The sequence below is a fragment of the Neovison vison genome, chromosome 1 (genome assembly GCF_020171115.1).
Source record: "Neovison vison isolate M4711 chromosome 1, ASM_NN_V1, whole genome shotgun sequence".
NCBI classification, from domain to species: domain Eukaryota; kingdom Metazoa; phylum Chordata; class Mammalia; order Carnivora; family Mustelidae; genus Neogale; species Neogale vison.
The window spans coordinates 188,271,147-188,296,761 of record NC_058091.1 but is presented as its reverse complement, the minus strand read 5'-3'; the positions used below and the strand labels follow the sequence as shown (position 1 = coordinate 188,296,761).

At 33.7% G+C, this 25,615-nt stretch overlaps 1 long non-coding RNA gene across 1 annotated transcript; it reads right to left on the bottom strand.

Annotated features, from left to right (window-relative positions):
* Positions 1–9,004: 9,004 nt before the first annotated feature.
* LOC122900935 lies at positions 9,005–23,977 on the bottom strand. Its single transcript, XR_006383338.1, has 3 exons — positions 23,906–23,977; positions 9,394–9,506; positions 9,005–9,076 (listed from the first exon to the last, which is right to left on the bottom strand). It is a non-coding gene; the product is annotated as an uncharacterized LOC122900935 (long non-coding RNA).
* Between the last annotated feature and the right edge of the window lie 1,638 nt (positions 23,978–25,615).

Below are 25,615 nucleotides of genomic sequence, written 5' to 3'. Positions count from 1 at the left end.
ATACATATGCACTTCTGGATCATATATATATATATATATATATATATATATATATATTTGGACAGGAATAGTACACAGAGATTTCTCCTAAGGGGAGCACTTCATCAGAGAGTGTAATGTCAAGGAATTGTCCTAAATTCCTAGTTTGCTGATGTGGATCAGTAGTGTTTTTTTTTTACTAAAAAGGAACAAAAAAATAAGAAACAAAATTTGTTCTCTTTGACAAACCTCACTGTGGATTATAATTTATAAGCAAACTAATTAATTTATGTATTCATTCAATGACTGTGTAATAGGAGTTCATTAAACAGGTGTTTTGTCCTCCTACCTCCCTGACTGTTTCTGAACCAGTCTTCTCCCATTTTCTTCACTATCTGTTTGCATTTTCTGTAATCATACCTAGACTCATGGCTTGAAACACTATTTGCTATTTACTACCAAATTTAGATGTTGAATTCCAGCCTCATTTTTGACCTCTATATACATATTAACCTTGCATGTCTACTGGTCATCCCAAACTTAGCATTTCCATTACAAAACTACTGAAACTTTCTCTAGCTGCTCTTATTCCCATCTTAGGAAACTATACAATTTACCTGATTGCTCCGAAAAAAGTTTTATAGTCGTCCTTCCCTCCTCTCTTTTTCTCATAGCACATACCTAATACATCAGTAAGCCCCTATACACTCTACTATTTCCTTGCTTTCTACTGTGTTCTTTGTACCTAGAGCAATGCCTGACACAAACCTGGTATTCAATAAATAAATACAGATCAATAGAGGGGTTAAGCAGGAAAACAGCAACATAAGCAAATTTGAAATTATTACTTTATAATGTGGAGAATATTCTTTGGCAGGGCAGAAGTGTTTATGAGAGCAGAGTTAAGAAGGTACTGCACTAACCCAGGCAGGAGAATTTCATAGCCTTAACCGTGAGGAAGGAAATAGAGATGATGAAAAACAGAGATATGAGAGCTATTTAAAAGGTAAATTACAGAGCAGTAATAAATTAGATATTGGGGTATCCAAGAAGAAACATATAGGGTACCTCCTAGATTATTCACTATCAGGATAACACAGATAGTAGTTTTTATTACTGTTATAGGAATAAAGGAAAAAGGTGTCTTGGGGGATTGGGAGGGTGTGGGTTCATTTTGAGATATGCTGCATTTATTACCTGAAAATATAAGAGCTATTAGATAACCAGTTCTGGAAGAGAAAATGAAGTCTGAGCTGGACAACTTTCAAGCCATCTGTACATAAATGACAATTGTGGCTATAAGCTTAGATGAAATATCAGACCATATAGAATAAAAGGAAAAATAATTTAAGATGCATGATGAACTAAAAAATACAACAGCTGAGTAGAGAATGATGCATTTGCCAACCAAAAAGCCAAGACAGACCAAAAGATAAAAACAGAAAATGAGTAGAGAAATGTATTGTGGAAGCCAATTTTGAAGAAAGTAAAGGATGTAGTGATTAAAAATGGTGAATGACAGTGAGACCTGTGTCTTGTGGAATGGCATATTTGTAGATAGGTCCTCTGCAAAGAGATAAAACTGCTAAGTTAAAAGAAGAAAAAGAAACATTAAATTTGACAATGTAGTAAGAAATTATGAGGTGAAAAGATTACCAGAGGGGAGCAAATATTATTTAAGGATGTCAAAAAAATGACTATTTTCAAATGCTACTGAGAACTCAAAGTACTAGAAAATCCTTGATGGGTTTAGAGAAGTGGATTTTAATGGCTTCCTTATCAAGAATTGTTTGAGGCAATATTGTGCTTGAAAACAACTTGAAGTAGAAAAGAAATCAGTATCAGCTAACAGAACAAAGAGAATGAATATCATCACCTCCTTGGAGAAGTTTAGCAACAAATTCACAAATAACTGACTGATAGGGCAAAGGCTATCTGATGATATGGGGTGGTGAGGTTTATATACTTTTTTAAGGGAAAAACACTGACATACAACTTTATCATTTCTGATCTACTTTAAATTTACTGCATAGATTATAAAGTAAAAAACTTCTTTATCATGTGTGTAATTTTGTTAACAAGTAGGACATTTCTCCTTCAAAAATAGATATATACTTCAATAATGCATATACCTATATATATGAAATACGCAGATATGCTTTGTATGCGTGCACATGCACACACATAAACACACTATGCACTTTAGTGATATCAATCATCTAAAAAGCAAATAGATATGTTTATATAATAGTATATGTTTTTTCCACATTATGTATCATTGACTTAATATCACTGTCAACACTGCATGTATGAAAAGAATGTTTTCCAATAGCTACTTGTTTTTCTGAGTGTATCTGTAACTAAGTTCAGAATTGGTTTTATGTATTTTTCTGCAAAAAATGTGATTTTTAACCTCTTTTCCTTCTAAGAAGTAAAAATATTCCTGAAGCCTCTGTAATTTTGTTCTCTTCCTCACATTTAATGACTAATTAATCATTTGTTCAATAAAAAGTATGATCACAAAACTAATATCAATAACAGAATTTAGAATAATACTATAAACATATATAGACGACCTCCTTACAAACATAGATTATGTTGCTCTATACCTACAAAAATTATTTGATGTTTATTGTGTAAATATCAGTTGCATTCCAGAGAAATCACTTGGGTTTGATGGAAAATGACGAAAACTCTCCAGTGGTTTTACGTTACTCTTTAAGAATGAAATTCTCTGGGGCACCTGGGTGGCTCAGTGGGTTAAAGCCTCTAACTTCAGCTCAGGTCATGGTCCCAGGGTCCTGGGATCGAACCCTGCATCGGGCTCCCTGCTGCTTCTTCCTCTCTCTCTCTGCCTGCCTCTGTGCCTACTTGTAATCTGTCTGTCAAATAAATAAAATTAAAGAAAAAAAAAAAAAGAATGAAATTCTCCAATAAAATCCAATTTTAGAATATTCAGCCTTAAACCTCCCATATTAAAAAACTATCTTTGATAGTTACATTTCTGAAGTTTGAGTTTTCCCAGCACATAGTTTGCACAGTCTATATGTGCACTACTAAGTTCCTACATATGTTATTCTTAATGTATTTTTCACGTTACTTGGTCCATCCCACAACTTTTAAATAAACTATTTCTGAGCTACTGATTCATATCTTAAATTAGTGTAACAGCAGCAAAATGTGATATATGATAAATTATTAAACATAAACAATAAAAAATAAATGATGTGAAACACCTTGACAAAAATTACTGAGCCTGTTTAATGAATGATAACAAAAGCCCACCCAAGAACTGGAATCTGTAGTTCACAGGAAAACTTTAAAAATGTAGAGACTGTTAAGACTATAACAATATTAAATAAAAATCTGAATGGATTGTACATTTTACATTTCAAATTTGGGAAACACAGATAAAGAAAATTTTTGCTTCTCCCTCAACCCCCCACCCCCAAACAGCAGCAGCTCCATCTGCAGAAAACGTGATAGACCGCAGAGAACTGCAATGGTCCATTTACCACACTTTACAAACACTGCACTAATGACTGCTTCCTTATCACTCTCCACCTATTAAGACGTGCAATAAACACATCTTTTAAAGCTTTACATTGCTCGGCTTCAAATACATCTTTTATGTGCAGTAATGATTTTCTAATGAATGTATATGCCTCAATGTCTTCTATGTATTGATTAGTATAAGCAGGCTAATTTTAATTCCTAGCTATTTCCATTTGTCAACAAGATCTTTATCAGTTTCCTACTGTATGCCTAGCCTCATTAAGGAAAACAGATTTGAGCTAGATGTTTAAAACTGTGATTTTTCTTTCTTAAACAGACAGAAGAAAAGGTGGTACTTAAATATCATAATATTTAATTTATAATTTCTTGTCATTTAAAAATAAGTATTTTCAATAAGACTACAAAAACATTAAAATAATTTTGGAAAAAAAGACACCAATAATAGTTTGAGTCTCACATTACTGCTAGACATCCTCAAGGGATAAGACTGATATGAATTTGTTTTAGCCCTTAATCATATGGATTCAATACAATTCAACACAATTCACATTAAACATAATTTTGCTGCTCTAATCATTGTGTAGAATCTGTCATTCTACATCACTTTAACTTTATGTAACATGTTACATATACCAGTTTTAAAAAGTGTAATTTTGGGCTTTTTGCATGAACATTTTCCTTTCCCCTTCGTATTTGTCATTTTTAACATCTACGTAACATTTCTTTTAGCTGATATATCATATCTTTAATATATCATACCTTTAAACACTTCCTTAGACATATTTTCAATTTTATGATTTCATAGGTAAAATTTTAACAAACTTTGCTTAGCATATAGCATTCTACTTTTAGAAAACTGTTTTTTTAAATAAAAGTTTCAGAAGTTGGATTACCCAATCTGAGATTCTGATTATGCATTTTGATTTGCAATCATGCCCCATATCATTTTCAGAGAATCTTACCAATATATAACACCAGATTTTTTTTTTAAAAAGATTTTATTTACTTATTTACTTGGGGGGGCTGGGGGGATTCGGGGAGGAGCAGAGGGAGAGGGACAAGCAGACTCTGAGCTGAACACAGAGCCCTTCGCAGGGCCTGATCTCACGACTGTGCAATCATGACCTGAGCCGCGATCAAGAGCCATCAAGAGCTGCAGCCTCAACCGACTAAGCCTCCCAGGTGCCCCACACCATATTTCTTGAATAGGGAAAGACTGGAAAAGTTATTTCCTATACTGAAATTATCTTGGGAAAACAACTACAAACTAAATTCTTTGTGATATTTAAGTTGCCGTTAAAATTTATTTTTCATTTTTTACTACCTAAATTTTGCCCAGTGTCTTTTTTCCCTTCCTCTCTGCATTTGCTATGAATTAGTAAGTTTCACTGATATCTTGGTGATATAACTAAACACACAAACTTGAATTCTTTGATGTTAAATAAAACATACCTGAGTGTAAAATTCTTCTAAAAGTGAAATTTAGAGTCAATTATAAAACTTACAAATGCTCCTCCCTAAAGTCCCTGAAGAACAGTATAAGTATCATCACTCTGAAGAGAAGCTGAACATATATAAATACACAGCCACTCTGAATTCCAATAAGAGTACCTGAAAGATAAGTAACTCCTCTGTTGTAGTAGTTATTCCCATGCGATATTTTCAAGCTTATAGTTCACATTCTGAAAGTCACAAACCAGTAGTGAATGTAAGAAATATATTAAATAAGATCTCCTTGGGAGCCTGGGTGGCTCAGTGGATTGAGCCACTGCCTTCAGCTCAGGTCATGATCTCAGGGTCCTGGGATTGAGTCCCGCATCGGGCTCTCTGCTCAGCAGGGAGCCTGCTTCTCTCTATCTCTCTCTCTCTCTGCCTGCCTCTCTGTCTACTTGTGATTTCTCTCTGTCAAATAAATAAATAAAATCTTTAAAAAAAAAAAAAAAAGATCTCCTTGATGATTTTTGTTGACAGGAAGTAATTTAAGGATTGTTTGTTTAAGAAACTAATTCACCCCCTTTCTTTGAATTGAGAACATCTAGAGAATTGTACTATGGCAGCACACTGTGTTTAAAAAAATAAAGTATTTTGAAAAATACATGTAAATACATTCATCAATGGAAGGCCTCACATATTTGGAACTAACAGGTCACTTAAAGGTATATATCAAATAGCATAGGGTGCAACAATGACCAGGCCTACAGGAAAATTCCAAAATAGTTTTATTCAATTTCTCCATAGGATTTTTTTTTTTTCATATCTTACTGCCATACAGAATGCCCAGGACAACCTACTCATATTCAGATGAGCTTAGCACTCCAACTGCTAGACTGCAAGTGGTCCAGAGGCTATGAATAGATAGTGATGCAGAATCAGTAACAGGAATTTGTGTTTTTTCATGTCAATGACTCTTGTTTCTCCACTCCTTCCTTTCATACTAAGTCTCCCCTATGCCAGCAGTCTCTCCCTCCCCCATTTACCTCTGGTCTAAAATTATCTTTGGATGGAGAAAAACTTGCTCTCCAAGTACACATTAGAATCTTTCAGTTTATTATATAGGCCAGTGTTTTCTCTAAATACTTGTTTTTGTTGTTTCTATGTATGGTGAGAGAGAAGATGAAAGAAGCTTAAGGTTCCAATGAAATGCCAGAAGATATGAAGAGAAATACACAGGAAACACACAGGTTAGTACTTCTAGACTTAACCCTGCTACCTGTGTGTGACTGCTGAAAGATAGGCTCATATCCTAGTTTCTTTTATAACTGAGTTTGACATTCTGTGTAGTGTGAATCCTATTTACACAACAGGCAAGAGGTGAATCTAGTTGTCATTGTTCTTTTTTTCCAGGTAATGAAATCCAGGTCATCAAGTTTTCCCATTACTAATAAAAATGACATAGTTACTAATTCTCAGGCTAACATCTGTAAATTCCATTATGCTTTGTTATCCAAGAAAATCTCAGAGTAATTTAAGATTCATATTAAAACAAATAGCTGAAAGTTCTTCAATTTGAAATACTCTTTTTGAATACCAGATATAAAACTGTGGATTTTAATTTAGCTATGGCATACTCATGACTGAAATAGGTTTGAAACTTTTCTGCTTCTAATTTTTTTTAAAGAAAGGAATCCTTTATATCTTTTATGAAAAACATATAGTTTCTCCAAAGTCTGACATACATAAAATCTCAGGCTTGCTTGCAAATAAATTTAACACATTCTATACACTTCATTATCTTAAGGAAAACATATGTCTCTTCAGCTGGACCATTTGATAGTTTACGAATAGATTCTTGGCCTCTGTTGTAATATAATTATACTGGTTTTATTTATGACATTACTTATAGCCTTATAATCAATTACATAATACATTGAATCTCTAAAACACTGCTGTGACTGGAAATCTGTGTGCTCTTGGAGGAGGATACAAGTAAAGTATAGGGTGGAATTAAGCACCATTTTCAAGGCTTATTAAAAATCCCTCCTATTAAAATTAAATATTCACTTTTTTTTTCTTTCATAACAGGGCAGCTTGAAAAATTCTTATGTAGTCGGTTACGCATTTGTAAAAGGTATACAAGAATGTACCAGCAGCTAAGTCCTACCTCATTATCTTCTGATGCTTTCCTCTCACAGGTCTTCTCAGATCTGCACAGCCATCATTTATCCCACCACAAGAAGGTACTTACCCTTCACATACCAACTGTCAAAATAGTGTGTCATTTTAATATGCTTTTGTTTTTCTTTACAGATTGTCATCCTCGAATAAAATGGACTCTTTCAGAATCAGAATACTGTCTTGCCTTCACTGCTTTTCCCCACAACTAATATATCACAAATTATTTATAGCTTTCATAAACCTTTGAAAAATCTCATTAATTTTTTATATATACTTCTATTTCTCCCCAAATAGCTTCCATTAGGATATATATTCTAATATTTTCTTTATATTAGCAAAGGTGAGCACTGTGTCTTGAGCCCTAATTTCTTCATCATGTATTTATTGATAATGATAATGCATTTGATTTTATCAAACTTTTTCTGCTTCTTTTAGCTCAAAGATATTTTCATGTTACAAATAATTGATTAATATAAAACAAATCAACATGCAAAATAAGAGTAAGTCATAAACTAAATTTAAAATATGTAGAGTAAAAACTAATTTTTTAAAATATTTATTTGTTTGACAGACTGAGATCACAAGGAGGCAGAGAGGAAGGCAGAGAAAGAGGAGGAAGCAGGCTCCCTGCTGAGCAGATAGCCCGATGCGGGGCTCAATCCCAGGACCCTGAGATCATGACCTGAGCCGAAGGCAGAGGCTTTAACCCACTGAGCCACCCAGGTGCCCCAGTAAAAATTAATTCTTGAACATAATTATTTTTCCACATAAGAAAGACATCAGGATTAACTGTCCAACCTTTGTATAATGTTCAAAGGCTATTTTTTGTATCTATGTAATCTTAGATTTAATTCATACATTAAAAAATAAACATGCATTAACCAAATTCTATGTAGCAAGTATAATGTTTATATCAGAATGCATTTCTTAAGTAGTTAGTTTTTATTAAACATAAAACATCTGCTTTTCTGGGATGCCTCGGTAGCTCATCAGTTAAGTGTCTCCCATTGGCTCGGGTCATGATCCCAGGGTCCTGGGATTGAGCCCCAATCTGGGTTCTACTCCTTCTTCTGCTCCTCCCCCTGCTTGTATTCACTCTCTCTCTCTCTCTCAGGGTCCTGGGATTGAGCCCCAATCTGGGTTCTCCTCCTTCTTCTGCTCCTCCCCCTGCTTGTATTCTCTCTCTCTCTCTCTCTCTCTGTGTGTGTTTCAAATAAATAAATAAAATCTTTTTTTTAAAAATCTGCTTTTCTCACATCTAATTTTTTTTAATAAACCACAAGGATGAATTAAGAAAAATTGTACATAAATTATATTACAAGTAGAGGCATCTGTTTTATCAATCATTTTTCTATACTTCAGTATTAATGACTGCATACCTTTTAAGAGGCAAAATACACAATTTGGAATTGTTTTTACCATATGCCAACAACACCTAACAATCAAAATAAACACCTCTTATAACCGAGTAATCTTCTGAAAAAAATAGGTAAAATAAGAACTAAACATTCTCATATTTCACTCAGACATTCAGAATTTTAAAATAAAAATACTTTCAGTAGAAATTTATCCTTAGTTTTTATAGCTTACTACATTCAGCCCAATTGCCTATATCTGAATATGAGCTTTACCATTTACTAAAGGTAGAACCTTTGGGAATTTTTAACCTTTCTAAGCCCTCGTCACTTTATTTATAAAATTACATCATATGGGGTTTTTTTTGAGAATTAGAAGAGATTTTATATGTATAAAATGCCTGACAAACTATAAAAGCTCTATAAGCATTATTTTCATTTTATGGATTTAATTTTAATAGTATAATGATTTCTCTTGTAATTCTCTGCTGAAAACATACGCAAACAAAAAATCTTCTCAAGAGCACTTACTCTTTCGTCCTTCAGGAGTATCCATCTTTTTATGAGATAGAAAGAATCTTCTGTCCTTGGAGAAGTCCTTCAAGTAGTACCTAAGTGTCAGTCAAATGGCAGTTATCATACATCTATTATAGTTAATGCCTTTCAAGATATCACCCTCTCACAAGCCCAAGGACTGTAATTATTTGGAAATAGATATTTTCCTTAAAATTGGTGTGCTTTAACCCGTTTGAAAGCAGGAGGTCAAGGAATATTTAAATTATAGTCTATGTTTCCTTCTTACTCAGAGTTCAAAGTGTTTTAAATGAATATTTCAATTACATAGGTCTTCTTAGGCTTTAAAAATAACAGAGAAATGTCATTTGGGTTACTTGTTACCTAATCATAACTTTATCATCTGTCAACTCACCAAGTCCCTTCTGGAAGTGTTGGCACAGAAGTCTGGACACTCACGGCTCTCATTTTTCTGGTTGGCTTCTGGCTCTCTGACTCATTCTCACTTCTGCATGTTCTAACAGAACACTGGGATATATTGTTTGTATAAATGTTAGTAAAGTGGAATTCAGTCCTACAAATAATCCTACATAAAAGCTCTCCAACATTTTATTTCTAAAACTACTTCAAGAGCTTTACCAAGTTTTCATGATCACCAAAAGGCATAGTGGAGATTACTTCTTCAATGAAACACTATTTTAAAATAATCCTTTATAAAGTCACAATCTTGTAACAAGTTTAGGGTTATGATAAAGAGGTTGAAAATCAAACATGAACTCATGCCTTACACTACACATTATAGTAAAGAGACGCGGACTATTGGCAGTTTGAAATCAATTTGTTCTATTTAACCAGAATGCAGATCATGAGACAATTCTATTTAGAATTACGCACAGTGTACTCAAATAGAAGTTGCATTGCCCAGCTAAATAAAAATCGTTTTATGTTCATGAGGCAGGAGGTGGGTAACTGGGGATGCTTGTCAGGTGATTTTTGCTGACTCACACATCTGCATAATGATCTTAGTTTAGCATTACCTAATAAAAGAGCATGGAGATAGTTATACTGCTTAGAGTGCGAGAAGAAGTAAAAGGTAGAAAACAAACTGGAGCCTAGCTGTGCCTTTTTGTATGTATACAATAAAGTATGACAGGAGTGCAAACTAATGTCAACAAAATGTTGAGTCACGGGCCTCTTCCCAAATATAAGGCACAGTAAAATGTTTAAATGTGTATACTTATCAGGAGAAATTTGTCCAACCTTCTTATTTTAAATCTGTCTGGTTCACCTAACAGAGAACATATGTAACTCTATACCTGATTTTTTCACTTTATTTCTGAGATTATCTCTTGATAGCTTAGTTTTAGATACATCATCCAAAAATCACATAATTTTTGTGTCTACTATGAATTGGAATAAGTGGCAAAGAAGTACATTAAAAAAATCAGAATATCAGCTTTACAGAAAGCACAATAATCAAACACACATACTGTATTTATATTCATCTTAGAAACTTTTGTGAAAGTTTATAATTTTTAAATCAAATTTATAAAAGAGATAAACTTAATTATTTCATTGCTGACTACAAGTTTCATATTTGATTGTACAAATCTAGGGATTCTTTGCTGGTAGATTTCTCTCTCCCTGCCTTCCTTCCCCCTTGTGCTTTCTTTTCGTTCTGATAAATTAATTCAAACTCAGAACATGCATACCAATTTTGTTAGTTTCAATGTCTTCATTACATTCCATTTATGGATCTAAAATAATGACTTGAATTATTTCCCTAAAAATGGATAAATGGATATTTCTGACATTTTTGCTATTTGTAGTAATGTCCCATGGAATATGTATGTTGTATGAGTGAGAATTCCAGTGCACTGTATGAACATCTTCACAGGATAAATTTCCAGAAATAAATTGCTGATTCAAAAAGTACATTCTAAATTTGGTGCTTGTGTTAAAATGTCTCACCCTAAAAGAAGTTTATGCCAATTTACAGAACAGTATTAGAGTATAAGAATACCAAAATGAAATCTTTCCTTCATTAATCCATTTACTAAGTTATTCAAGAAATATTTATTGCATACTCACAATATGCCAGGAACTATTACAGCTAATGGATTATCACAGGGAACCAGTCAAGTAAAGCCGCTTCCATATAAGAAGCTTACATTGTAACAAATAATTAATGAAGTTTGTTGCCAAATACTTGATTTTATGATAGCCTTCCAGCATTTAAAAAAAAAAAAAAAAAAAAAAGTCCTCTGAATTTGGCAATGGTGTTGCAATAGATAATATATCCTAGTGAGAACTGAAAATATACAAGATTTGTTTACAAAATAACAGTCTATTACTAGAAGGCATTATAATTACCTCACAGATCTTGTTTTTGCAAAACATCAAGAGGTCAAGGAGAAAATCAGACTCCCTTTAGGGCCATAATTTGGCATTTGACCAGCAGAATGCAATTCTAGATCACTGTACCCTTAAACATTCTTTTGTGATTCCATTTGCTCTTTCTTTTCACATTACACAGTATAACTTTGTATTATTTTAATCATTATTATGTTTCCCAATATTTTCACATTACATAAAAATCTCATGGAGATAAATTTGAGCAATTAGTTTCAAATGTTTAATACTAAGTTATGAATTGGAAATCCATACACTGGGTTATAATACATGCTACATAAAAGATACATAACGTAAACTAAATGTTCTTTCCATTCCAGACCCACAGCCATCTTGGTGGCAGCCATCATTTGTTTCTTGTGCATACTGTAAGAAATAGTCTAGGCATATGCACTGAAACATAAAGTATACATATAATTTATTGACCAAACTTAGACCCTTTTAAGAGGGAAAGGGTGTGCAAGTATTAATTATGCTAGGACAATAAATAAAAATTAAAGTATACTGGGCAAACTGAAATATACGGTCACCCTATCTAAGCATCACATATATTGGGCTGAATATATAATTTAATTTGACCTATAAGGCAGCATAGTACAAACTCCTCTTCACCTTTTTCCACATAAAGATATAATTTGGGTATATTTCCAGATGATTATACATAAAATTATTAATCCTTTATAATGTCTACATAGACACATCATTATTTCCCTTGTTAACATTTAGATTATTTTCATTCTTTTACTATTACAAAGATATCATATTAAACATCCTTAAAAATATATATATATATACATGTCATTTTGCTTATATGTAACTATATCTGTATAATAAATTGTTAGAGTTAGAACTGTTGAGTTAAAAGTCATGTGTTCTCAAAAATTTTGATGGGCATTGCCAAACTTTCCTCTTGAAAAGTTCTATCACCAATATATGTGTTCTCCTATTTACTCAAGTGATTGTCAATGCAGTGAATTATCACTATTTGTTATATGTTGTTTGCTAATATTTTTTAAATTATGTTAATTTTTATTTTCATTTGTATGTAACTTTAAGACATTTTAATTTCCTCATGCCCCTTTTTTCATGAAATTACTGATTTTTATCCTATTGATTTGTAAGAGATATTAGACATTTTGCATTGATAGGAATTATCACCCATTCAGACCTATGCACTGAGTAATCAACACCTACATTTCAATTGCACCCTTACTTAGCAATGTCGATTTTTTTAAAAAAGATTGTATTTATTTATTTGACAGACCGAGATCACAGGTAGGCAGAGAGGCAGGCAAAGAGAAAGGAAGGGAACAGGCTCCCTGCTGAGCAGAGAGCCCAATGTGGGGCTCTATCCCAGAACCCTGGGATCAGGGCCTGAGCCGAAGGCAGAGGCTTTAACCCACTGAGCCACTCAGGTACCCCAGCAATGCTGATTTTTTTTTTTTTTAAAGATTTTATTTATTTATTTGTCAGAGAGAGAGGGAGAGAGAGCGAGCACAGGCAGACAGAGAGGCAGGCAGAGGCAGAGGGAGAAGCAGGCTCCCTGCCGAGCAAGGAGCCCGATGTGGGACTCGATCCCAGGATGCCAGGATCATGACCTGAGCCAAAGGCAGCTGCTTAACCAACTGAGCCACCCAGGCGTCCCGCAATGCTGATTTTTAATCAAAAGAAATTCTAATCCTCTCAAAGATTTAGTTGCTGAGTCATCATGTAGGTATTGGAGAAAAAATAAACCTATAATAGGGATGGGGCTTTTCTCAAATGAAAAACTCAATGATGAATGACTAGACATCTTCATGCCTTTCACTCATGTGCATACCTAGTATTTATTTAGTAGGAACTTTGTAGCAGAGCGGCAGGAGCTATAAGTAAAATCATGAGAAGATGGCTCTCAGATGGTTACTAGTCAGCTAATGGTAGGTTATGCCTTGAAAATAAACAACCTCCAAATCTCAAAGGTTTGAAACAACAAAGGCTTATTTCCTGCTCGCATTATATTAAAGCTGTGGCAGATGCAATTCAGCTGTCTCCACCCCAGTAGTCTTCTTGGGTCTTTTTTTACTCTAGCAACTAGGCAACAGTTTATATTCGGGGCATGCCGTGCTCATGGCCAAAGGAAAAAGGGAGAAGTTCTGAAACATACTGTCACTCTTAAAACTTCTTCTCATTGGTATACTCAGACTTCTTCACATATTCTACCAGACAGAGAAGTAAAACCAGAAGTCAGTGGGGTGAGAGCATAAAGTCATTCCATAGAGAGGTATAGTACCTCACATGGTAATGGACAGGGTTATATAATCCTGTTACAACAAATGATTAGAAAGAGTATTACAATCTACCACAGGCAATGCTCTGCCCACAATTGTTCACTTTCTTCCCCTCTATAGGTAAAATATCCTCATCTCCTTTCTAAGGAGTTACCAAGAAGTCCTATTAATCCCAGCATGAGGCTCAAAATCCAGGATCTTGGTATAGACTTGGTATTTGTTCCAGATGTAAATAATCTAGATTCAAAGACTTGAACTTGAAAAAAATCAGGTTATCTGCACACATACACCCTATATAATAGTATAATAGGGACCAATTAATCACACAGGCTTTTTCAAGTAGAAGATTTGGAGACACAAAGAAGTTAATGTTTCATAGCAATGCTAAATTTGGGGGATAGGGAATATTTTTAATTAATTAATACCTTATCTACTTGAAAGTTGCCAAAAAGCTAATAGTTTTCCACAAGCCTTACTTCTGCCCTGGGGAGGCTGTTTCCCATTATTCTCATAAGCCATATCTGAAAATAGCATTGAAGAATATGCTTACTTCATCCCACCTTGAGCTTGTGAAATACCATCTTACTCAATATATCCCAAATATATTTGAGATATATTTACTCAAATATCATCTTAAGTTTTCCATAGTCTTTCTCTTTTGACTGAAGGTGCTGTGGCTCTTTAATGACTGAGTTGAATGTTTTTCTATTTGGTTCCAGTCAGCTCCACATGTCAAGAGCTCAAACCTACAATTTTTTAAAAGATGTGTCTCTTTACCACATATTTAAACTTGTGAAGTCATTTTATATCTAAGTTGTGACACTATCACCCTTCTAACTTCCAATGAATAGACGAGTTGTTCTGCGAAGGTTAAGGGGGTTAGAAATCATGGTAGGTGGAACCACATATGATCCTTACTTCCCCAATTAAACATGCAATCATCGTTAGGGACTCAGAGTTTATCCTTAGAAAACAGCTTCAATTCCAAATATATGTAAGAATTTCAATGAGAAGAAGAAAGTAGAAGTAGCATCTCAAAAAGGGAATTTACATACCTAGATATGATAGTTCTAAGAAGTTTCAGGAAGTATTATTTGGAAATTAGTAACTTAAAAGTTATAAATATTGATTCCTTTGCTTCTAATACTTGGAGGCATAGTATTACATTAGATGCTCTTGTAACATTGGTTTTTAGGCATGTAAGCACCATTTGTTAATGGAGTCCTCAAATGAGAAGAAGAGAAACTAAATCTATAGCTAAGGATTTTTCTCTTGTAATATTTTGGATAGCAAATATTCCTTCTCAAGAAGAAATTCTAAGAGGATAATGTTGTATATCAGTATCTATCATATTAAACAACTGAGAAAGAAAATCATTCGTGTACCATAAACAAGATGAAATTATTTAGGTATTTCTTGATGGCATTTATCTTTTTTTTCCCACTGAAATTAAAATCTATACACTTCCTTTTCACTATATATTTCCTTTTCTTTCCTCTATCAGTATTTTTTGACTGGTTTACTCTTTGACAGCAACTGTGCTACTCACTTGCAATGAGAAATTCAAATTTCTTTACACAATCTGAAGTAAAATAAGAATGACTAAACAAGCAGTATCCAAACAGTAGGGTACAGGAGTCAGGAATAAGCTGAGCACTAAATGAAGAGGCAAGAAAGTGCTTCGGGAGAATATGGGGAGAATTCAGAGGAAGTACCTAATAGAGCCTTTTCTTATTTTAACCTTTAAGAGGAGTGGGGTGAGTGGCAGAGGGGAAGAGAGAGAATCTTAAGCAGGCTCCACGCCCAGCACAAAGCCCAACACTGGGCTCCATTTCACAATCCTGAGATCATGACCTGAGGTGAAATCAAGAGTCAGAGGTTTAACTGACTGAGCCAACCAGGCACCCCCCAACCCCAAGAGTCTTAAAAAAAGAAAAGTAAGATACTGTGAGTGGAATGACACCAATGCAAACACAAAGAGCATGAAAAAATAAGGACATTGAAAACATACTTGCATACCTGAAGTTTAACTTTTATCTAGTGAGACCTGAGTCCCAGTCGGCCCTGTGAAGTATACTAAGAAACTAAAACTAGTCTTCAGTTTCTCGAACACAAATTTTATTTATTTATTTATTTTTACTAAATGAGGTATGATCAGATGAGGGATTTAAAACCTGATGGGACTGGGAAATGGATTGGCATAGGGTGATACAGACCGCAGGAAGATGAAGCTATTTTAAGTGACACAAACACTCATAGGTCTGAAATAAGATCTTGGCCATTTTCTCTCAAAAATCACTTTTTGAGATATTTTAGGCATTTTTTTCAATAAAGAAATTATTTCTCCCAATTTCACTATAAATGTTAAAACAGCTTTCTGCTTCTACTATAATTCTGAAAACAAAACAAAACAAAAAAACAAAAAAAAACTCACAAAACTAGGTTCAATGTTACTTTTACTTGAAATATGTCATTGTCAAATGTACAATCATTTTAATACAGCATAACTGATAGATACAAATGCATACTTCTTCAATTTCTATGAGAATGGACAAATGTTTTGAATGTTCTACAGAAAGATTAACCCACCAGGTAGAGAGTTACCATTTTTAATTCACATTTCTATTCCTATTTAAGAAAGACACAAGACAAGATGGAGAAAAATTTACTGAAAATTATATATTTAGGCAGCAACCTATCCAGTGATTTTACTCTATAATAAATACTACTCCACATAAGGGCTGTCACTATATCCTGTACCAGGCAGCAAGTTTTATTGAGCCAAACTAATTAGTAATAAATCTGCCAGAATCCACTCAAAACATTCTCCTAATTAACCAGAATAGGAATAAATGAATTGAAAAATGTTATCACCCTATGAAAGAAATATTATCAGTTTCTGGAGTTACTTAACTGATTTGTCTGTCTTTATCCTGGCATACCCTGTTAAAAATATTCTGATTACTTGGGATGAAGAAATTATAAAATGCTTTCCAGGAGCACCAAATAATTGTGATTCTTAATTGGCTTATATTTATTTGTTCAAGCACACTTTATTCTAGTAATATAATTCATCTCTACTCATACATTAATATAGTAACTTCTGTCATTCCTTAATCTTTAAGTGACTTGTGTGCTTTTAGAATACTTTCATTTGCTTTTTATTACTTTGGCTCTTCTATAATTTCTTTTGATCTCTTCTTCAACAATTTCCAATGACTGTTTCCAGAACACTTACAACAAAATTTTTAAGTATAACAATTAAGTTTTGTTAAAGCATAATAATCTAAATCTTAACACCAATGATCAGCATTTAATGAAACAAAGACAACCTTCCATTTGAAGATAAACTGACTTTATTTTTTTTCAAGGCTGAGGATCCAACAGTCTGCCTTTGGTAGGAATTGACCTTAATATTTGCAACTTCACTGCTTTATTCTGTGTTTCTAAGGGCTTGCATCATGCTTTTTTTCTACACCTCTGAAGGAATGTGTTTTAAATTCCCAAGATTTTTCCAAAGTGGAGAGAGTATGGAAAAAGGGAGGATGTATAACTACACTGGAGAAACATGGCAAACACTCCCTCAGATCTGTGATCAAGGCTAATACCTTCAGTGAAAAATTATTTTGATTTTACATATCTTTGATATATGTGAGAAGAATGACACTTCATCTTTGTAGTCTTCTTCCTAAAGCCTCGTAGCCCTGGTGTAAACATACAAAAACAAAACAAAAAAAAAATCAGAAAAACTCAAACTGAGAGCTAGTCTACCAAAAACTGGACAAGTACTCAAATATATCAACATCATTGTAACCAAGGATGTGTGAGAAACTGTCACAGAACAGAGAAAGCTAAACAAACATAATGATTGAATGTAATGTGGTACCCTGGATGGAATCCTGGAATAGAAAAAGGGCATTAGCAAGAAATTAGGAAAATACAAGTAAAGGATCGGTTTTAGTTAATGGCAATATTACCAATGCTGGTGATTAGTTTTGACAAATGCACTGGGGTGATGTAAGATGTTAACTGTGTGAGGGGTATTAAAGAATTTTGTATACTTTCTCTGCAAATTTTCTGTAAACCTAATACTATTCTAAAAATGTTTTAAGTTTATTTTACATTTTTTCCTTAAGACAGCAAATCAATAACAATGTAATACTGAGAACAGGCAAAACGGCCTCACATGTATACCCGACAAATAGTATATTATTAACAGGACTTCCACATGCACTTTATACTTGGAAATATTTTGTACTGTGGATTTACACCTTCTGAGTTAAGCTGTAATCAAATGGTAAGGGGAACACTTTGTCAAAATTACTGTTGACAGTCTGTTAAACAACCACAAAATACGGAACATATTGTCTTATGTATACAACATTCATTACAGAGAATTATATCAGTTCTTGTAAATCCTTCACAGTCAACATTTCTCCATGGTCCCTTTTGTAATAAATATGATCCTTCGATTTAATTTTCTAACTCCTAACCACTTGCTCAAACAGTGTTATTCATTTCTTTCTCAATGATCTGGAAACTCTTCAGAGAATCTCCATTCTCCTTTCAAAGACATTAAAATATGGGTTGATAACTTAAGATTTTATTGTGTTTCTTCTCAGATGCTGAATCGTCATCTCTAAATTATTTTTATTTCCTGATGGTTCAAATGAGTTCTACCAGGTACACATGTGACTCCACTATTGTTCAGGATGTTGAATGCCTTTATTAGCATTTATACTTCTCATGACTAAAAGGTTAAATATTTTATTTAGGTAGGAAAGAGCTAGGTATTGATATATTTAATTGGAATAAAATCAGTGAACTATATTTAAAGAAAAAGTCATCTAAATATGGAAATTAGCAAATCACAGATGATCATCAAATTAATGTTTGATCACTTTAAAAATTAACCTTTGGGGCGCCTGGGTGGCTCGGTGGGTTAAAGCCCCTGCCTTCGGCTCAGGTCATGATCCCAGTGTCCTGGGATGGAGCCCCACATCGGGCTGTCTGCTCCGCAGAGAGCCTGCTTCCTCCTCTCTCTCTCTCTGCCTGTCTCTCTGCCTACTTGTGATCTCTGTCTGTCAAATAAATAAATAAAATCTTAAAAAAATTAGAAAAAATGAAAATGAAAATTATTTTAAAAAAAAATTAACCTTTGAAGCAATTACATCTAATCCGGGTGCTGCTATTGTGCCATTAAAAAAGGTACCAGTATTTGGGTAAGTGAGGTTTGTTATTACTTGTATTGACACTGAATTAAAAATCCAAAGTTAAAATCCTTCAAATCCTTGATTTTAAAAAGCTTGGTTGGCTAAGCATCTGCCTACGGCTCAGGTTGTGATCTCAGGGTACTGGGATGAAGCCTGGTGTCCAGCTCTCTGATAAGCGAGGACTCTTGTTTCTCCCTCTTCTTATACCCCTCCCCCTGCTCCTGCTCTCCCACTCTCTCTCAAATAAATAAATAAGATCTTTAAAAAAATAAATAAAACTAAAGTTACTGATCAAGTGACAAAAATTAACCAGAAAAAGTTCAATTGCTTATTCAATTTCTTTTTTTTTTTTTAAGATTTTATTTATTTTTTCATGAGAGACACAGAGAGAGAGAGGTAGAGGGAGAAGCAGGCTCTCCAATGAGAAGAAAGCCAGATGTGGGACTAGATCCCAGGAACCTGAGCTGAATGCAGATGCTTAACCAACTAGTCACCCAGGCACCTGCTTATTCTTTTTCAATAAATAAAGTGAATAATCAAAAAGTTCATCTATTGTAAAGATTTTATCTAAGTTATATGAAGTAAAGAGGTAGCAATTAGAATGGGCAAATTTTGAAATGTTTATGAAATGTTTCTGACTCCTGACCCTTCAGGCATAGTACACTTCCTTGACCCTCATCATTGCATGGGTCTAACTGAGAAGTTCTGGCCTACAAATAGTGTACGTAAATGATTTGTAACACTTCTTGGTTAATATTTAACTGGTTGTACAAATCTCCAAACCTTTGTTTTTCCAAACCTTTGTTTTTCCTCTGGCAATGTGACCAACAATGGTCTAAATTGCTTTTGCCCCATGGCCTGGGTTCATTTGTCACTCTGCAGTTCCAAAGAATGCAATTCCTCTGTTGACTATGTTGTGTTTTTGCATGAGAAAACAACCAGGTAATACAAAATACAAAATAAAAAACACAAAGCAAAAATGTAGTCAAAGTCACTGAGAATTGAGAGTCTCTGGATACCAGATCATAAGTTTCTTAAACAGTAACAATGCCATTTTTTAAAAGGAGGAAACACATATAATTTTAGCCCCAAAGATTTTATTTTAATTAACTACATTCTCTGAATAATTAAATAATTTTAACCAATTAAATAATTCTCAGACATCTTCCTTCACAATGGATTATTACACATAAGGAAATTATTTATTTATTATTTTTTAAGATTTTATTTATTTATTTGACAGGCAGAGATCACAAGCAGGCAGAGAGGCAGGCAGAGAGAAAGGAGGAAGCAGGGAGAGAGGAGGAAGCAGGCTCCCTGCTAAGCAGAGAGCTGGAGAAGAGGGGCTCTCCCAGGAGCCTGGGATCATGATCTGAGCCGAAGGCAGAGGCTTTAACCCACTGAGCCACCCAGGCGCCACATAAGGAAATAATTTTAAAAAATTGTTTTAGGCATGAAAAGTAGACATTTAGTTTTAAGACATTACAGGTAATATTCCAATTATAGTATTATCACACCCCACACTAAAGACCAGCATTAAGCTAACACCAATATTTCTCCAGGTAAAATTAAGAGCATTTAAAATACTTGAAGAACTAGGACTCATATATATGCAATGAGTATTAAATACAGTGTTTGCTTTGAAGGAATGTTCAGTGAATGTCTCATCTACCAAAATCCTTCCTGCCTCATCTTTATTTATACATACTATTTACCCATGTTGAGATTCTTTTGACAGTCCACACCTTACCTATCTTTAAAGACAAGGACACCTATCATCTCATCTTTATTGTCCACAGATAAGTCATTTCTCTGAACTCCTATAATACTCACAGGGTATATTAGAAATTCAATGTATATTTTCTATTTTGTAATCATTACTTTATCTTTACTTACCTGCAATAATCTCATCTTCTAAGCACATCGGATAGCAAGACCAGAACCCTAGGACTTTTGTTTTCCTAGTTCTTCCGTTAGGTAATTTACTTCAAACAATCCCAGGTACTTGGCTAGTGTTCAGTCTTATTTTTGTTTTTTTTTTTTAAGCTGGAAGATTCAAACCTAACTTCAAATACACATTTTTCCATGAAAACTTCTTAGTTTTAGATAAGTTTCTTACTCTACATGCATCCTCAATATTTTTATTCAGCAAGTATAGAGTATCAAAATTCAAATTTATTAATGAACTCTGAGATCAACAAGCTTACTCACCTTAGTGTTATATTTTCTATCTCTTGTATTCCACCATATTTCCTAAAACTTTACCTCAATGTTCTGAATTCAAAAGAAGTCTTAACTACTAAACACACGGATATAGATGGGTCTAATAAAAAGCATAGAAAAGAGAGCAAAGCCTAGAGGTTGATTACCTTTGAAAAACAAGTTCAACTTGATCAAATGTTCTTTATCAAATATGCTTTATAAAGATAAAAACTTTAAATCTAGGAATTACAGAAAATAAGACACTAAAATCTCTCAAACACATGTGAAAAATATTTCAACTTATTTACAGAAAAATGCAAATTAAAACCACAATTAGATTTCATTAAAACCCATCAGAAACAGCAACTATTTAGATCTGAAAATGCTAAGAATGGAGGAAAATGTGAATACTACAAGTACACACTAGTTCACTATTTGGGAACATTATTTAGGAAATTTTAAGTCATACATATTCTCCAATGCAGCAATTCAATTTCTGTACATATATATTCCAGAAAAGCACTTGTTTACATGTCCCAAAAGACATGTACAAACATGTTTTTAGGAGGACTTTCTTAAAGTAGTCTGAAACTAGACATGTATGTATACCATTCATACACAGAATGGGTGTATTTTTATTATATTCAAGCAATATAAAACTGTACATTATAAAACATACAGAAAAAAAACTTCCTTCTACTCAGGTTTTGTAGCTGGGCCTGAGAATTAAACTTACATAAAACAGATTAACAAAAAAAAAGCATACACATTTTAGTATTTTTATGTGCACAAAGGAGTCTTCCTGAACAAGTTGTTGGGACCAAGAGCTTATGCACATTTTTAAATTTGTGGAGAAATGAAATGATAAGTTTTTTGAAAGAAATGGTAAATTTGTGGAGAAATGAAAAGACAGATACTTGGACCAGGGGCAGTAAATCCTGGCAAAGTGACTAGGAAATATATTGGTGAAATTAATGGGAAATAAGGGCCATTGTAAGAGGTTTTTCTGAATAGGTAGATTTTGCATCATTTCTTAGTCTCCAGTGATAAGAATTTTCTTTTCTGGCCCAAAAAGGACAGCTTTCTCATGGGTAATTTTATGAACGGCTTTTAGATAGAAAGGGAGAAGTCAGAGAGCTTTTCTTGTATCTACTATGTCTCTAGTACCTTTAGCTCAAAAAATTCAATATGCCATAGTAGCATATTTTGGGGGTTAGATGTTTTGCACCCTCTCAAAAGTGAATGGGCAGTGTGATGGTTAATCTCATGTGTCAGTTTGATGGCTGGAGATGCCCAGATTTCTGATAAAACATTTCTGGGTGTGTCTCTGAAGATCTTTCTGGAATACATTAGCATTTGAATTAGCAGAACACTGGGTACAGATCACCAATGCTAGTGGCATCATCCAATCCTTTGAGGGCTTGAATAGAACAAAGAGCAGAGAAAGGGTGAACTTTCTGGCTGCTTGGGCTGGGATTTCTCCCTTTTGCCCTCAGAAGTCAGCATTTCTAGTTCTAGGGCCTTAGGATTCAAACAAGGACTTAACACCATTGGCTGCCCTGGTCTCAGGCCTTTGGACTAGGACTGAATTACACCACCTGCTTTTCTGGTTCTACAGTTTGCAGACTGCAGATTGTAGGACCTTTCAGCCTTCATAACAGTGTGTTCCAATTTCTATAATAAATATCCCTCTCTCACTTATTTCGTGTCTCTTTCATTTCATATTGTTGCATACTGTCTACATTAAAGTTCTGCAGAAAACAAAAACGTACGTGTGTGTGTGTGTGTGTGTGTGTGTACAGACAGAAAAGAGAGAAAGAGATGAAAGAGATCCTTTTGTTTTTGGTTCTCTGGAGAACTTTAATATAGACAGTATACAACAATATAAAATAAGCTGGCAATATTTTGAATAGGAAGCAAAGCACACAATTTTATATAATGTGGGTTAATTTATATAAAGTTCAAGATGAGGCAAATTAAAATAATGTTGTTATTTGATAAATACATAATAAAATAAAAAGCAAGATCAGGAGAGTGATCATTTTTGCAGGAAGGAGTATTTTGGGATAGGGCATGCAGAAGCTTCAAGCGCTAGAAATGCTCCCTTTTCTGAACAAGGTGATGGTTATATGGATATTCACTAATACTTACATAAATGACACATATATTTTCTATATTGTGTTTACATAGTATATTTCACAGTAGTAAAAGTCAACAAACTTGAACTGTATATAATGTAGGATAGAACAACAATAAAAAGGGCAGAAGAAAGTAGGAACATAACTATGAATATAGAAAAATTTATGGGTTTATTTTCCCAGGATCTCAATAAAACATCTATTAGCTAAATATTCCTTGGCATGGTTCAAATTTATAAAGGGCTTAACAAATGAAATTGACTTCTATAATAAAGAGACAAGATACCTGAAGAGCCACAGCACAGACAGCTTAATTGGGTTTCATTAAGATCTTGATTATATTGGCATATATAGTTATGTAATGTGGCATGTGATACTCAGACGATCAGGCTAGTAAATGACTTCAGAATTGACTGTGGCTTTTGGAAATTAGGTGATTAGTGATTTAAGAGCAAATGGAAATAAAATAAAAGAAAATGGAAAAGAAATAAAAGAACACTTGGGGAAATCTTGTGTGTCATTGTAAGATATTAATCTTTGCCATATTATTTTTTCCTCTCACTTAGATTATCCTCCCCTTTTAAAAAATGAATTTAGACATTGTAGAATAATTCAGATACTCATTTATGTACTAGCCATAAAAGGCTTTTTCTTCCCTTTTATAGAGCCAAAAGTAGAGGTAATCTTCTCCTTACCTTAGTTTTATAGATGTTGTTCCATATATAGTCAGTGCCTACATCCCAAAGGCTTAAGAATCCATGAGGAGTTTATTCCTAAATTAAAACACAATCTTTAAGTTAAAATTTAAAATGAAATTTTAACCTCATTTGCTTTTTTTAAAATGACATTTCAACCTCATTTGCCTTTTTTCACCTACTTTCACCACTAGAAGTTATACATTTTCTAAAGGAAGAAGACCTTATATTCACATGCTGTTTGCAGAGCATAAACTGAAAAAAAAAAAATATACCTTGTATGTAGCACATGTAATACATTTTCTATGTATTGCTCTCAATTTCCAGTATGTGCTCTCAGCCAATAATGCATATAAGCATGTATGGGCTGTGGTGATTTTTTTCCACCATTTAAATCAATACTGGTCCTATTGACTAGGAAAAATGTTTACACACACACACACACACACACACGTATATAAACAGAGAAATACTATTAAGCAATATGACAGAATAAATACACCAAATAACATCCCTCTAAAAGGCACTTAGGAATTCTGTCTTTAGGACTGAGGAAAGACACTTAGGTGAAAAATATTATGAATACCTCCTCAATTACATGAATGAGTTCACAAGAAATTAAACAAAATCCCAGACCAAAAATGAAGAAGTCAAAACCAGAGTAGTTAATTTGATGTAAATGTGTAGGTAACCTGAAAATCTGCTTTAACCTTGGTATTCAAGAATTTGGATCTTCATGGCTGTGTGGATACAGAAATTGAGGCCTTGGGGATCCATGAAAATGAGAAGTCAGAACTGAAATGGCAGAATAATGCCAGCAGAGAGGTATCCATTGCTATTGCAGGATATAACAAGAAAAATCATGTGCTTATCCTGAGCTCCAGTTGGAAAATATCTACCCATGAAACTGAGACTAATGATCTGCTCTATCATGAGTTTGTAGTTTTAGAAGATCCTTGCCAGTCAAGACCAACACGACTTATTTGTACAATGACCCTCAAACATGACTGTATAAATATATATATATATATATATATATATATATATATAAAGCTTAACAAATATTAATACACAATATAAAAATTTCTAGCACAAATATGAACATTCTACAATGAAAGAATGAGAAGATTTAGGCTCCATCTTTTTAGTCCCTATGTTATTTATTTCCATTCCAATCTATTATTTCCTTCTTTCTACTAACTTGGGTTTTGTTCTTCTTTTTCTAATTCCTTGAGGTATAAAGCTAATTTGTCTATTTGAGATTTTTCTTGTTTCTTGATATAGGTTCTATGTCTTTTGGGTGGAGAATTTTGTCCATTTACATAAGAAGTTTATCGATATGTACGGAATACTGCTGTTTTGTAAATTGTTTTCTGGCTGTTTGGTAAAACTTCTGTTACTTTCTCCTTCTCTAATGACTTTTTCCTTTGTGGTTTGATGATTTTCTACAGTGATATGCTGGGATTCTTTTCTCTTTCTCTTCTGTGTATCTACTACAAGTTTCTGCTTTCTGGTTATCATTAGGTATCTATAAAACTACTTATCACTGTCTACTCTAAGCTGAACACATACTAAAGCTCTATATTTTTACCCCCCTAACCTCTACTCATTTTATCTTTTTGGTGTCATGATTTGCATATTTTTCCCTTGTGTTCATTCACAGATTATTTTATAGTCATTTTTACTACTTTCATCTTTCAATATTCATAT